Below are 16840 nucleotides of genomic sequence, written 5' to 3'. Positions count from 1 at the left end.
CCTAAGGGCCTACATAAGCCTAGCCAGCAAGGTACCATAGCTTACGTCACCCAAGAAAGTTATTTTCCTGTGCCACTGTCCAGCAGAGACACAGAAGTGATCCCCGGGGTGTATTTCCTATTTCCCATCCACTCATCAAGATTTTTCTTGAAGAGTGCTAATGAAGAACTTTGCTTGACATAGATGGGTAACTTGTTCCAGAGTATAGGAAGTCTCTGGGACAGGAATCCATCCCTCCAGCGTGTCCTGTTTATTGTGGGGACGAGGTTTAGGTCCCTAGAGCATGTAGCTTGGAGGGATTGGGATTTCTTTAGGTGTAGCATGTCCAACAGCTCTGGGTTTGACATAGCTTTATATGTTAGGCAGAGATCACCTCGGAGTAGGCAATACGCTACGGAGTAAAGCTGGAGTTTTTTGAGGCGGTCAGTGTAGGGCATTTGTTTGAGGCCAGTAATCCACTTTGTGAGGTACTTCTGTGGCCTTTCCAGCTGCTGCAGATGTCTTGTGAGGTACATTCCAAAAGGGGTGTTATACTGTATAATGGGTCTAATGAGTGACGAGTAGAGGGGAACAATGATCTCTTTTTTCCTGGATGAGAACCCTTTTATGATGAGGTCTTCCTGACTACTGTGGCAATGTGACTATCAAAGGAGAGACTACTGTCCACTTGGGTCCCAAGGTCTCTTATCACGCATTTGGTGTTAAGTAGATTGCTGCCTATGTGGTAGTTCAAGGGTACAGAGTTTTTACCAAAGGGGATGACACTGCACTTTTTGGCATTGAGCTTGAGGCCATGGCTCTGACACCAGGCATCTGTCTCAGTGAGGCCCTTCTGTAGGATGTGCACATCATTTGGGGACTTGACTGTGTCTCCTAGTTTGCAGTCATCTGCGAACTTCGTCAGCCAGAGGCTTTCTGTCTTAGCCTGTACTTCAGAGAAGTAGATACCAAACAGGAGAGGTCCCAGGATGGAACCCTCAGAGTTTGGAGATTACCAATGTCTTTGTTTATGAGTTCCATGATGATACGTTCCATGGCCTTGCAGACCAGGCTCATCAAGCTAATAGGTCGATTGTTCCCGGGATCAGTGGTGGCTCCCCCTTTGTGGAGTGGGATAACTGTTGTGTGCACCATTCAGTGGGCACAAAGCCTGATGTGAGGCTATTATTGAACATGGTGCTTAAGTGGGGAACCAGTTCATTCTGAAGTTCGTGTAAAACGCAGCCTGGGATGTCCGATCCCATGAATGCTGTGTTTTTGGCTTTAGAGAGTGCAGCTTTTACCTGCGTAGCTGTGATTACAGGGACTCTGCATTCTTCCTGTATAGATATGGGCCCTTTAGGGGGTGAGAGGGGGGTAAAGTTAGCACTGAACCGATCTGCCAGGATGTTGGCAATATCAGTTGTTTCTGTAATTTTCGTGCCTTTGTGCTGTAACTCAGAGCAGATCTGGGTGTTGCCATTTAGATTCTTGACATAGCTATAAAATGCTTTGGGGTTGTCCTTGGATTTAGTGGTGATTTTGTTTTCGTAGATAGCTTTGGAGGATCTTATAAGGGATCTCAGCTTCTTACTGAGGCTGACCAGGGAGCTCCTCCACTCATGGGATTTTACTCTCTTTTGCAACAGTTTCTGCATGGGTGTCATGAAGTTCACCACTTCTGTCTTAAGAAGCATGAAGTTGGCTTTGGAGAATTTTTTTACTGTGGTTTCCTTAGTGGGGGGTGGGGGCGGGATGTGGATATCAAGGGTGATAAGCTTATGGTCGGATCGGACCAATGAGGAGTTGACTTCAGGTGTGGAACACCGGTCACTCATGTTGGTAATGATTAGGTCTAGGATATTGTTGCCCCTGGTGAGGGTGTGGATAAGTTAATCTAGGGCATTGGAGTTTATGAATTCCAGAAAGCGTTGAGCTAAGGAGTTGGTACACGAGTAGTTTTCCCAGTTAATGGTGGGGTAGTTGAAGTCGCCCATTATTAGGGTGTTTGTTTGAACCCTAATGTTTTCCAGTACATCAAGAAAAGAGGAGTGGGAATCCTGGGGCATGGTGGGGGATCTGTAGCAAGCTACAATTTGGATTGCAGTTTTGCCCAGAGTTAGCTGCACTTGGATAACCTCTGATGCATTATGCTGAGCAAGTAGCCTGGAGGTGTGGATATCCTTAATGAATATGGACACACCTCCGCCTTTGGTGTTTCGGTCCAGGTTACATGGCCGAAAAGTGTGGTATGAGTTATAGCCTGGTAGTGCAGGGGTGCTCTCTGGAGCCTTGAACCAGGTCTAAGTCACTGCGCAGATATCAATGTTCTCCATTTTAAGGAGTGCCTTGAGTGAGTGCATTTTGAGATTTAGACTTCTAGCATTGAGTAGCATTACCTTCAGTTTTTGTTTGCCTGTTCCTGTTATGGTGGTGAATTTGTTATTTGAACCCTGCCTAAAAAAGGCACTATAGGGGCAGCAAGAGCCTTAGCCAGTATCTGGAATCTCAGGGGCGACAGGTGCAGGCCATCTGTGGCAAAGCATCGTGGTCTGTCGACCATGTCATCCAAAGCAGACAAATACTGGATCCCCTTAGAATGACACATAGCTTTTATACCACTGAAAACTTTTTTGGCTTATAATAATCTCATTTATGCTTCTTTTTAAGTCCTGCAATGGTTTAAGCAAATTAAGGTAGTTTGTCATCAATGTTCCTCTCCCATTCAGAAACTGGACACAGAGTCAATGGAAGCAGCACCCACTGTCAAGTAATACTCAGTGCATAATGTTTGTCATGCCTTGTACCATTCTAGGAGTAAGTTTACAAATGAGAATTTTTAGTAGCATTTCTCCCACCTCCCAACATTTTTGCTAGTCCTTCAGCTACAATTAATAATAGATCCTATGCTACAACTAAAACTTAAAATGAGGATGATAATATGTCGCACTTTGGCCAACTCACTTCCATCGTATAAGAGTTTTAGTGACATAGCTGCCTCAAACATTGTCATATAATTATTTTCTCTGTAATAAGAAATATTACTTTGAGTAGATAACTGCCTTCATAAATACACTCGATACAGTTGCTAGCTCATTAACATTATCCCATAGAATAAAGCATTAGACTTGGTCTTCTAGTTAGAAGAATCACTCATATCCAATGTATCTAATTTCATTATTACCTACAACTAATACTACACTATAAAAATTGCAAGATGTATTTAATTCTCCCACTCAGAGTACACTGGTGAGTATATGTTTATATGCTGTAGGGCAATGAACTTATTAATTAATTAATTCATGATCAATGTCACTGGCACAACAGGTAGCACACTCACCTTTGATACAGAAGGCTGTGTGTTCTATTCTCACACCAGGAAGATCAGTTGCTGACACGGTTGTGCAGCATAAGCTGGGGATCATACCTCTTAGAACAAAAGATCTGGACAAAGCCACAAATAATGGGGGGGACAAAGGCCCAAAAGTAGGGACAACTTTTTAAATATTGCTGTTACAAACTTAAAACGTTGATAAAAGAATAGGTATTGCATTAGCATGAATTTTCTGAAGGCTATTAAGTCTGAAAATCAAATGTCTGCCATTATATTCTGACTTCAGTCTTCAGTGATTTGCCAGTGAATTGACATAAAACTACAATTGCATGAGGAACAGATCAAAAATATGAATAAAAAATCTGGACATTCTAAGAAAATCCGGAGAGTTGACAGCTATGGGTGGGGTGCTACACTCCTGATTGTTCTGTCATTCAAATGAAATGCTAAACCAAGGCTCCATATGCTTGAGTTTGTGGTAGCTCAGATGGATGTAAAACATCCCATGGCAGCTAACAAAAAGAGTAGGAATCCTTTATTTATTTACATCTTTTACATTTTATACATATAAGACTCATTTCACTGAGCACAATTCACTGAAAGCTCACTTCACGGAAAACTCATTTGACTGAAACTCATTTAATCTAAACAGGTATATGCCCTATTCCCCACTGTAGTGAGATCCTGGAGTTAGTATATATAGTAAGGGGGGGGCACAGCCCCCCACATTGGGGTGTGTGGGGCATAGCCCCCCACCTATTTTAAATGTTGTAAACTATAGACATGGATTCTTACTAGTCAAATTAATAACTCTTTCCAGAAAACAATATATAGCCCCCCACCCCCCAACTATATATAATAACTCCAGGATCGCACTACAGTGGGGAACAGGGGATATACGTGTTTAGACAAAATGCGTTTCAGTCAAATGTGTTTTCAGTGAAGTGAGCTTTCAGTGAATTCATTTTCAGTGGAATGAGGCTTTGACGAAATGAGTTTCAGTGAAATGTGTTTTCTATCAAAGTAGCCCCATATATATATATATATATATATATATATATATATATATATATATATGGATTCACTTTATAATTTCGAAATACTGAAATATCTAATTTCAGTATTTCTAAATCATAAAGTCGAAGACTCAAAATCGAGAAAGTGTATAATCGCAGATTCGAATATCTCAAATTCGCAGTTATGGCTTACGGTACATGGAGTGCGGTGTTGGGAGTGTATCATCGTGGTTCGTGTCGTGTATGGATGTAGGTGCAATTGAAGGTAAGTGAGTGCATTGTAAGGGTTTTGTGTGCGAGTTTGAGTGTGTCTGAATGTGTGTAAGTGTTGGACGTGTTGATGTATGTATATGTGTGATGTTTGTGTGTGTGCGAGGGACTGTGAAATGTGTGGGTGTGTGTTTCCTTTTTGTGTCTGTACAATCTCGGAGTTAGTATATATAAGTAGGGGGGTTGTGGGGGTGCAGTGGGGCTTGCTTACATATAGTGTAGGTTTGTTTGTTTGTGTTTTTGTGTGTTTTGTTCATTGTAGTGTGGGTTAGACGATGTATGTGTTGTGTGGTGTATGGTGTATATGTGTTCGTGATTGTGTGTTTCACGATTGTGTGCTTTCGGGATTCTGGACTTTCGGCTTTATGATTTTGAAATACTGAAATTTGGTATTTCAGTATTTCGAAATTATAACGTGAATCCATATAAATATATATATATATATATATATATATATATATATATATATATATATATATACACACATATATATAGGGTCTACCTGAATACCGCCGAACGCTGACAATGCCGAAAACGAGATAACCGACACCGGAAGATCGACAACCGAGATGATCGACGACTGAAAATCCCGACACTGAGAACACCAACATGTTAAGGTAAGTGTGTGATAGTGACGGATGTCAGGGTGCGGGTAAGGTAAGTGTGTGATAGTGACAGACTTTAAGGTTAGGGGTGGGTTAAGTGAATTAGGGTTAGGATGCGGGTAAGGTAAGTGTGCGATAGTGACAGACCTTAGGGTTAGGGGCGGGTTAAGTGAGTTAGGGTTAGGGTGCAGGTTAGATGAGTGTGCGATAGTGACGGACCTTAGGGTTAGGGTTTGGGTTAAGGTTAGTGCAGAGATAGTTATGTATGTAAGGTTTAGTGTAGGTTTGTAAGGTTTTTGGTGTGCTTGTGTTGTGTGTGTGTGTGTTTTACGGAAAAGGTATTTGTTTTGTTTTGTTGATTGTCGGGCTTGTGAAGTTTCGTGTTTTTGAACTTTTGGTTTTGTGGTGTCAGTTATCTCGTTGTTGGTGTTTTTGCGTGTCGGTGTTTTCAGGTAGACCCATATATGTATATATATATATATATATATATATATATATATATATATATATATATATATATATATACATACGTATATACACATATTTACACATTTATACAAGTATTTACAATGATTTTACATTTTCATATTTCTATGCCCCAAACTAACATACAGACTTATGTGTTTCTTATGCTGACCCCCACTCCATTTTCCAAAGCCATAATCTATTTTTTTTAATATCAATGACAGTATCTATTTTCATTCAATATAATTTCATTAATTCTTTCAACCCATGTCACCCATATTACATAGAATATTTTTTATCAGTATCCAATTTTGTTTTTTTACTTATGTTTTCATAATACCCGAATGTAATCATATCAATGTTTATACTATCTTTGTTGTTATATATCCAAAAATATTACTGTACATAATTTATTCCGTCATTTTTTTCACTCATTTCAGATTTCAAAAAAGACATGTTCTATTGTTATTTCTTCACCATAATATAAACAAATGCAGACAAATTATTCCATTTTTCTTTTTGTAAGGCATATTTGCTTTTACTGGTAATTCCTTTATTCCCAATCTTCACAAAAATCTCGACTTTCAAAATGATTACTACACCATTTGTTTCTTTCTTTCTTTGCTCTGATCTTTGCTTCTGGAATGTTTTCCCATGGATTAGCATAATAATACTTTCTTGTAATGTTTTTGTAACATATTTCTTTCTATTTTCTTCACTTCATCAATCATTATCTTCCAGATACTAAGTTTTTGTTGATAATTTTCTATTTCTTCATTATGGCATTGTTTTGCTATTTTGTTATTCCTTATTGTTTCCCATAATTTCTCATACTTGTATTTAAATAGTCTTATTACTAAATTCTCAGTTTTTTCATTTAAGCATTTCAAAGCTTGGCATACATTTAATGCTATAGCATAGACTATCGGATTAATCAATCCCAAACCTCCTTTTTCTTTATTCATGTACACTGTACCTCTTCTAATAGTGTTTAATCTGGTTTCCCATATACAAAAGAGAAAATTATTGTTAACAAAGTTTCTTATACATTCTAAGAATCACAACAACACTTAATAAATATGCTATCTTACCTATTAGTATTGAGTTAATCAAACTCACTTCTTTCTTAAAAGCTAATCTGTATGTTTTCTATAATATACAAATGCCTTTTGATTCATTTAATATAATGTCCCAGCCCTTTCTATTACTATCTTTATCAAAATGTATGCCTAAAACAGATACTTCTTTCATAGAGAATTGTATTTATCACAGTACCACCTCAGCCCTCCTATCCTTCTCTTACACCATAAACCATAACCAAAATAATAGCAAGCATTCCTCAGCCCGATTTTTAGATCACTCCAAGGCCTTCGATATGGTCAACCACCGAATACTCATGCACACCCTTAAGGCATTCTCACTAAATAGCCATGTGCTTCAGTGGTTCCAATCTTACCTGTGTGGTAGACAACAAGCCATTGTATGGCAGGACAAACTATCAACCCATTTACCTGACACCCTAGGTGTCCACCAGGGCTCCTTTTCTCTCTCTTTAGTAATGACTTTCCCACTGTCATCCCAAATGCTACCTGTATCCAATATGCGGATGACTCCACGTTGATTTGTTCAGCCACCTCCCGGACAGATCTAATGACATTAACCCAGAATACTTTCAATATAGTTGAAAACTGTCTCTCTAAACATCAGCTGATATTAAACCCTAACAAAACAAAGTTGCTTCTTTTCTCCCTCACTTGTAAGTCTTCCTCACTACTCTTTACCATAAAATCTAATAATGGTACCATTATCTCTCCAGATGGGCAAACCAAACTCTTAGGTGTCACAATAGACAACACCCTCAAATTTGATTATCCATGTCAATCAAATGATCAAAACCATTAACAAAAAAATTGCCTCCCTCTGTAAGATCAAACCATTCCTTACTCCATTTGACAGGACTGCTATTGCTCATTCCCATCTACTCTCCACTCTTCTCTATGCCTCCCCTCTACTCACTAATTTAAACAAATCTGTTCTTAGAAAACTCTCCAGCTGTTATAACCATATTGCTAGATTTGCAACCAGACAAGGCCTGTAGGACCCACCACTGTCACAACCTAAATTTTCTGGGGTGACTAGAATGGCCTAGCCTACTTCGGCACAACCAGCTTATAAATGACCATAAAGTTCTCAACCATCCTGATAATAAGCCTGCCTTATAGCAACCTGAGGTCACTTCACTCTTCTAATAAACTACTGGTTCAAACATCCAAAATCAACAACTCTGCTGGGGACTCTCTGTTTGCAACTCTGTTGGCAAAATTTGGAACTCTCTTCCTGCTGATCTTACTCTTGAACCCTCTCTTACTCAGTTAAAAAAAAGCCTCAAGCTATACTTTAAAACTCACTGGCTATGTCCTTGATCAAAACCTGACTAGATCATCCTCTATAGTCTGTAATCATGTTACATTGCCTAGTCAATTTGTCAACACTGTTTTAAAAATGTATGATTATATTACCTGCTTGCTCACTGGAGCCTGTAAACTGTGTGTAACTTGTAATCATTTTGTGATTTTTACTGTATGTTCTACCTTGGAGCTTTTCTCCCAGGCCTCCGCTGAAAATGAACATGTATCCAGTTGGACTATCCCGGTCAACAAATGTAGAATTAATTAATTAATTAATTTCAGCTATTTTAATAGTATCTGCCATTCCTTTACTTTTCTCCTTTTTTAAGTTCATACCTATTTCCTTTAAGCATGCCACCAAATAGATTATAACTTCTCTCATCCATCCTCTATTTTTAGTAGTATTAATAATAATATCATCGGTGTATGACATTATAAAATTTCAGTACCCAAATTAATATTATAACTTGCATTCTTCATTTTTTGACTAATTTATGTAACTACTGTATCCATAACTAAAACAAACAAAATATTACTCTTATCTATATTACGTAGGGCATCCTTGTCATACAACACCATTGTCTATGACTGTTTCTCTGCTTAAACAACCATTTACTAGAATTCTTATGTAATTGGTATTGTATGCTGTTGTAAACATTTTTTTTATTTTTTTACTAATATACCAGTCCATTATTTCTCATAACATATGTTGTATTTAATCAAATGATTTGTTAATATCGCCTACCATAAGTTTTATCTCTTTTTTTTTTATTTATAATCTCATGAACTATTTCTCTTACTATCATTAGTAAATATTGACATCCTTTTCTTTTAATTCCATATTAATTTTCTTTCATTATATATTGCATCTCATTTTCAAATATTTTCTGTATTATTTTCATAAATATCTTATTGTCTGTATTATTTAGTGTTACCAGTCTCCATTTTTTTATTTCTTTTTTTCTCCTTTTTTCCATATAAAGTTTAATATTCCACTACTTAGTTCTTTATAATTTGTCCATTCATTTAACCATTCATTAAAAACACATAATTAATATTTTTTCTGCCAGTGTTCTAAATTTTATACATTTCAAATCCTTTTCCTTCTGGCTAGCAGCAGATTCTACATTTAACTGTTTTAAGGCCTTTTCTATGTCAAATATTATAATTTCTTTTTCAAATTCTCTATTAATTTGTTCTGAAAATGTTTTTACCTTCCATATCCTTCCATGTTGTCTTTTTTTTCTTTTCAAATATTTCTTCTACATAGAGTATAACAATTTCTATAATTTTTTGTTCATTTTTCTTTAAGGTCCCCTCTTTATCTGTCATTTCTCTCATCACACCACTATCTTCCTTAAATGTGGTGATACTTTTTTCTAGTAAAATATCTTTGTTTAGATAACAATTCTTTAATTTTAACTTGATTTCTCTTATACAGTTCTTTCTGCCTTCCATAATATTCTCTGTTATTTAATTTCTCCAATGCTTCTCTGAATGTCTATAAATTCCTGTTTTTTCTTTCTTACTTTTTCTTTATTTTATTTATTTTTTTATTTTTATTTAAACATCACATTTAGCCTTTTACCTGCATACTCTGACATGTTTTAGATTGTTTGTATTGATGCTAGACTGAATGTTCAAACCTAGCCTAGTTCTTAGAGCAATTCTGTTATGAATGTATAATTAGTATTTTATACATACTTGTAGAACTGTTGACCTACCTTATCATATCTGTATACTAAAGGTTCTTTTTGATGCTTTATTACATTTTAATACCCTTTCTTCTTACCTTTTTCACCTTCCTAGCAATCTATCCACTACCTTGCATTAAGGGACCTGCCTGGCTTTTAACGACCCCTGATCCACCTCAAGCCTTGCCAAATTGGACCATCCTTTTTTTCTGCTGCCCCTGTGCTTTCAACTGTCTGTACCGAACTTACTAAGTATGTTTCACTATTGACCCATATTGTAGGCTAATCCATTTTATTTGTCTTGTAATTAAACTTTGTAAAGTAATTTAGCCTTTGAGTCAGGAAAACCAGCAGCCAGACTCCTCTCCTCTCCCTGACTAAAATCTCCTGATAGATTTTTCCCTCGCTACTTACCTTGTCCTTCCCCACCTACGTATTCTTTTCCTGGTTACCTGCTGTAATTTCTTTTCTGCCCACTAGGTGGCAGTGTACTCTAACCTTCGTGCCCTCACTCACTCCCCTTATTTTCCTAGTCTCAGCTCACTGCATTCCTTTTCTTCTATCTCTCATCCCTTGTCATGTTGCCTGATGTCTCCCCCTACTACTCCTTCTCTGTTCCTAGTCTGTACTTTTCTCATCCACTACCAACTATAGACTTAATTCTTTCTAGTTTCCCCTCCTTACTATCCTCTCTCCTACACCTTACCTGCTCTCCTAGCAGCTACTTACCTGCTCCACTGTCTTTCTCTGGGGTTCTGGTGCTCACTGATTGTCTCTGCTGAATCCTCCACTACTTGCTCTGGCCCACTCCGTTCGCCCTACGGGCTCACTCCGCTCCCCTACCCCACCCCCAATTTCCACCCATCCCCAGTGCTGTTACACTTACACATCCTTAGCTACACCCACTGCACTACTTAGCCTATCATCTCACACTACCAATTATCTACCCCTCCCATTGCCAACTCTCTCCTTAATCTTCTCCTCCCTACTGCAAGAAGACAATTAACCCTCTACTCTACCTCTATCTTCTCTGCTACCTCCCCCTTTAGCCACCCCTTATCTTTTCTACCATGCCATATCTCATATTTTTACTTGATCTAACATTTTACATAACCTCACAACCCTATTATCTAAAATGATCTTCTTACAGAACTCTAACCTGAAAAAATATCTTCTTATTACTTCTTCATTAATTTTTCTAGCATTACCCTATGCTCTAACCTTCTACAAACATTTCTCTCTAATTAATAATGTACCTCCCCACCAACAAACTCTACCAATCACACACCCCAGCTCCCTCTCTCATCGCAACATAACCTCTACTTCAGTTTACCCACTCCCTAGATTTCATAGATCTTCCCATGTCACTTACTTCTGTAGTAAGACAAGCTTACCAAAGTACTTTAAAAGCATAAAGACTTTAATAAAACATCCCACTCAGCTTCTATTAGATGGAGATATTCATCCTAATCCTGGCCCAATTCCACATATCTACAATAAATTACAAAAACAAACATCTAATGGTGTTTCTACCTCTATACAATTAGTTAACTCTCTCAGAATAGCTCAACTTAATATCCATAGCATTAACAACAAACTCAGTCAATTGCATGCTCTTTTACAAGTGCACTAACCTATCTTATCCATATTTCTTTATTTCTATTTTTTTTTCTAGATACTACCATGCTTCCTCTCCTCACACTCCATACTACTACTACATCTTTTAAACTGACTCATATCACTACTACACACTTTACCTAACAACCCCTCCATATATTTTCATTATCTTCCTCTTTTATCTATATCAACACTTTTACTAACTTCTTTCCTGCAACAAATACTTTTTTTTTAGCAACACATAAATGTACCTTCTTATTAACTATTCTAAGCCTATTAAAATTATACATTACTTATGATGTTCTCATAAGTGACAGACTCCCTGTTAGTAAATGTATAAAATGTATAAATATGTTTTTTTTTTTCTCTCTATTATGTTGTTTATGTTAACATTGTTGAAACTGTGTGGAGCTTTTCTCCCCGGGCCTCTACTGAAAATGGACATATATCCAGCTAGACTAGCCCGGTCAACAAATGTAAAATAAAATAAAATAAATAAAATAAATATCCTTTGCCTTACAGAAACTTGGTTGAAACCCTCTACTCATGACCTAGAAATAACCTCACCTGGATATAACATCCTTAGATGTGACCTCACTTCCAAGAAGGGTGGGGGTGTAGCTATCTTGTATAAATCTGAGCTTCTACTCTCATCCTATAATGTGTTACCACCCTCTAATAATAATGCAGAAACCCTTACCATCAAACTCCAGCTTAATAAATCTAAATCTATTTATATCATTTGTACCTACATTCTTCCAGGAAACAATATTAACACTCTGGAAAACATTCTTAGTAGCCTTTCCACCCTTCTACCTCAAGAAACAATTGTACTTGGTGATTTTAACATTGACTGGACTACTTGTAGCTCCCCCAATCCTAACACCCATATTAATCTTTATGGCTTCTCTCAAATAATAAACACCCCCCACAAGAATCCACAAACCTAATAATAAAGAAACTATCCTTGACTGGATCCTTATAAATAGTCATCCTAAAACCTATACAACAGGAACACTTCCAGATGACATTAGCGACCATGTTCTAACCTATATAACAAAGCAAAAGGCTCATAGTCCTAAAAATAACACTTTTATATCCTATCGCTCAAAGAAATACTTTCAAGCAGAGGGCTTTCAAAGTGAACTATAGGCCTGCAACTGGTCACCACTGAAACAACTCAAACTAGATGAAGCTGTTTCCTACTTTAATACTAAATTCCTACAAATCCTAGATCTCCATGCCCCCCCCCCCCTCGCTCTTCCCGAGTTAGGACCAAAGCAGCCCCATGTCTCACAAAACAAACCAGGGAAAAAATATTCCTAAGGAACAAAATATGGGCTAAATGGAGAGCCACTAAGAGCTCTGCAAACCACCTATTCTTTAAACAGCTAAGAAATGCTACCAAAAAAGACATTTTCCTAGACAAAAAAAACTTTTATTTCCACCTTCAACAATCTCACCCAAAAAACCTTCAAAAGTTCTGGTCAGGCATTAATAAACTTCTCCAACCAGGACATACCAAAACTCCAGCCCCATCTTCAATTCCCCACAATAATCCTTTGCAAATAGCTGATGCCTTCAACAATTACTTCACGGAAACAATTCAAACTCTTGCAAAGACATTTCCCATTTCCCCCAGCACTTTCCAAAATACAAACAGTTCAGTGCCCTCCTTCCATATACAACCCGTACCAACATCATTTATCTGCAAACTCCTTCAAAAACTCAAACCTTGTATCCCTTCTGCTGACCACCTGCCAACTGAATGCCTCCAAATAGCAGCCAAAGTCATTGCATACCCCATATCCATCCTTATAAACCGAACAATCATAGAAGGTAACATCCCATCCATATGGAAAGTCTCCCACATTATCCCCTTACATAAAGGAGGCAAATCCACTGATATCTCTAATTTCCGACCAATTGCATTACTCTCCCTACTGGCCAAAATAATGGAAAAATGTATTCACCACCAACTACTTCAACATCTGCTCCATAATAATTTACTAGCCAACTGCCAGCACGGCTTTAGGCCCTTTTATAGCACATCTACCGCCCTGCTAACTTTTACTGACTGTATAAACAGGAATTGAAATAATACCTTCCTATCTTCTGCACTATTCATTGACTTATCAAAAGCCTTTGATATGGTGAACCACGACTTACTGATCAGTGTGCTAAAAGCCCAATCTCTTGACCCACTAGCAATACGTTGGTTTACATCCTATCTAGAAAATAGACAACAAGCAGTACTCTGGGATAATAATCTCTCCACACCTCTACCCGTAAACATTGGAGTCCCTCAAGGCTCTATCCTAGGCCCTCTTCTATTTTCCATTTTTATTAATGATCTCAACACTGTTTTTCCTAAAGCCACCTGCATACAATACGCTGATGACTCTACTTTAATCTGTACTGCTAAGTCATCAACCTCTCTTCAGACCATGACTCAAACAATATTTAACACTGTTGAAAAGTGGTTTACCCACCATTGCCTCCTCCTAAATCCCAAAAAAACAAAATTGCTGCTTTTCGCTCCCACCCAAAAGTCACCAGAAATCCACTTTACAATTACCTCTAACAATGGAACTACTATTTCCCCTGAAACTACCACACATCTCCTGGGCATTACCATAGATAATAAACTCAGCTATGATGACCATATCAATAATACCATCCAAACTGTTAATAAAAAACTAGGCTCCCTATACAGAATCAAACCCTACCTCACACCACTAGCTAGAACCTCTATTGCCCAGACTCACCTCATTTCTACCCTATTCTATGCTTCTGCTATATACATCAATCTATCAAAACACAATCTAAACAAACTTTTATTGGCCATCCTACAGTATTTCATAGTACCAAAATACAAAAGTAACCACCCCTTTCAGTCCATCTTGCTGTTTTAAAAATAGTAACTCTCCACTAAACCTTAACTTTTTAAACAGGTAAAACTCAAGTTACCTACTTTCATATCTAACTTCTCTAGTGCACACTGCAGAGTGCATTCTTTTCAATCTTACCTTTAAGCATCCCTGTTACTAGCACTTTCTCTAATACCTAAAAAGATCATCTCTACTTGACTCCAAGTAGACTTTTCTCTATCTGTTAAACCTAGCACTTGCTCCTACAGTACTTATTACCTTGATACGGCACTCTTATAGATAGCACCCCAAAAGGCAAACCCCATTTCTCGGTCACCCACGTCCCCCGGAATCTTTTTTAAAGTCTTTTTGTCTAGTCCTTCTAGCATGTCGAGGGATCAGTTGCTAGTGTCCTCTCCTGCTCAGCTGGTGAACCTGGGAATATTGAGGCAATGTTACAATTGCCTCATGTACACAGACAACCCTCTCCTCCTCCCACAAAACACAAATACATGCGAGAGATGCAACTATACGGCCAAACTGGAGGCTGAGCTCTCTCGACATAGGACTGGCAAGACCAGTCAGGAGGAGAAGGTTACCACACACACTATAGACCCAGTCGCACATAGTACCATCACAACCTCAAATCATACACATAAACACACAAAGACATACTCAAGGCTCTGATCAAAAATCTACCAAAACAGCAGAGGCCACCAAAGCAGACACCCAAACAACCACCACCTCAGAACACAACACCTGCAACACATAGACCTCACAGTCAGAGTGTCAAACAGTCACAGCCCTTAAGGCCAAACACAATGCCAGACACACTAGTCATTGGTGACTCCATAGTCAGACACACTGACGTCCCGCTCACCAGACTGAGTAAGGAGAAGGTCACAGTAAGCTGCCTGTCGGGCGCTAGAATCCGCCACATAACGCAAGCACTCAGGTCTCTCAACAGCAGGTACAAATACGACTCAGTCATTGTCCACGCTGGTGTAAATGACCTGAGGCGTACCTCCTTGGACTACATGAAAAGAGACATTGAGGAGCTCTCTGATTATGTAGCCCAGGCAGGTATGACCCTGACCTTGAGCAGTATCCTACCTTCACCAAGAATGATGCCACAATACAGAGATAAGATGATCAGCTTTAACAATTGGCTTAAACTCTGGTGTCATTCAAAGGGGATCCAATGTCTGTCTGCCTGGGATGACATGCTGGACAAGCCACGCTGCTTCAAGGGACGGCTTGCACCTGTCACCCTGGGATTCCGGATATTGGCAAAGGCTCTTGCCACCCCCATAGTGCCTTTTTAGGCAAGGATCAAATTCTAAACCTACCACCCTAGAACACAAAAAGGAAAAAACTAAGGGTAATGCTGCTCAATGCCAGAAGTCTAAATCTCAAAATGCACGCACTCGAGGCCCTTCTCAGTATGGAGAACATCGATGTCTGTGCAGTGACAGAAACCTGGTTCAAGGCTCCTGAGAGCACCCCAGCACTATCAGGTTTTACCTCTTATCATGCGTTCCGCCCCAAAATCCGGACAATACCAAGAAAGGAGGGGGTATCCATATTCATCAAAGACACCCACACCTCAAGACTGGTGGCAACGCACGATGCATCGGAGACCATCCAGGTGCAATTAACCATAGGCAAGACTGCTCTGCAAATTGTAGCATGTTACAGGCCACCCTCACAAACTCAGGAACCTCACATGGCCTTCCTGAAAACACTAGAGGGATAAATGTATCACCAAACACCATCATACTAGGTGACTTCAATTACCCTAATATAGACTGGGAACACTACTCAAGCCCAAACACCCTAGCCCAAAAGTTCCTGGAATTCATAAACTCAAATGCCATGGAACAACTAGTCACCATCCCCACAAGAGGAGAAAACATACTTGATCTCATCATCACGAACATGGGAGCACAATGTTCAACACCGGAAGTATACTCCTCACTGGTGAGATCAGATCACAAACTAATCTCGCTGGAGGTCCTCATCCCACCCCCACCTGAAATAAAAGAGACCACAGTAAAGAACTTCTGGGAACCCGACTTGACACTTCTAAAGACTAGTGTGGTCTCCTTTAAGGCCCCCGAGCCGGCAGAAAACAGTACTCAAGCCGCTGAATCACTTACAAATGCCTTCTACCAGCACCTGCAGGACTGCATGGATAAGGCAATCCCAAGCAAAACAAAGACTCTTTGTACCAAAGGCAAGCGTCCAGTCTGGTGGGCCCCAGCCATAAACAAACTCTACAACAAAAGGAGGAAGCTACTACAAGATAGAGCAAAATCCTTAAAAGGTAAGACACCCTTGATCACTATAAGTAAAAAACTAAGAGCTCTCATAAAATCATCCAAAGCAAATTTTGAGAGAAAAATAGCTAAAGACTCAAAAGACAATCATAAGGCCTTCTTTAGCTATGTTAGAAACCTGGGAGGAAACTCCCAGATATGCTCAGAACTAGTTCAAAATGATGTGAAGATTACTGATCCTACAGAAATTGCCAACATACAGGCTGACAGGTTCAGTGCAAACTTCTCCCCCCCCCCAAAAGG

Source organism: Protopterus annectens, chromosome 8.part0 (assembly GCF_019279795.1).
Source record: "Protopterus annectens isolate FY-2018-M chromosome 8.part0, PAN1.0, whole genome shotgun sequence".
NCBI lineage: Eukaryota > Metazoa > Chordata > Ceratodontiformes > Protopteridae > Protopterus > Protopterus annectens.
Note: the sequence above shows the minus strand (reverse complement) of the source record.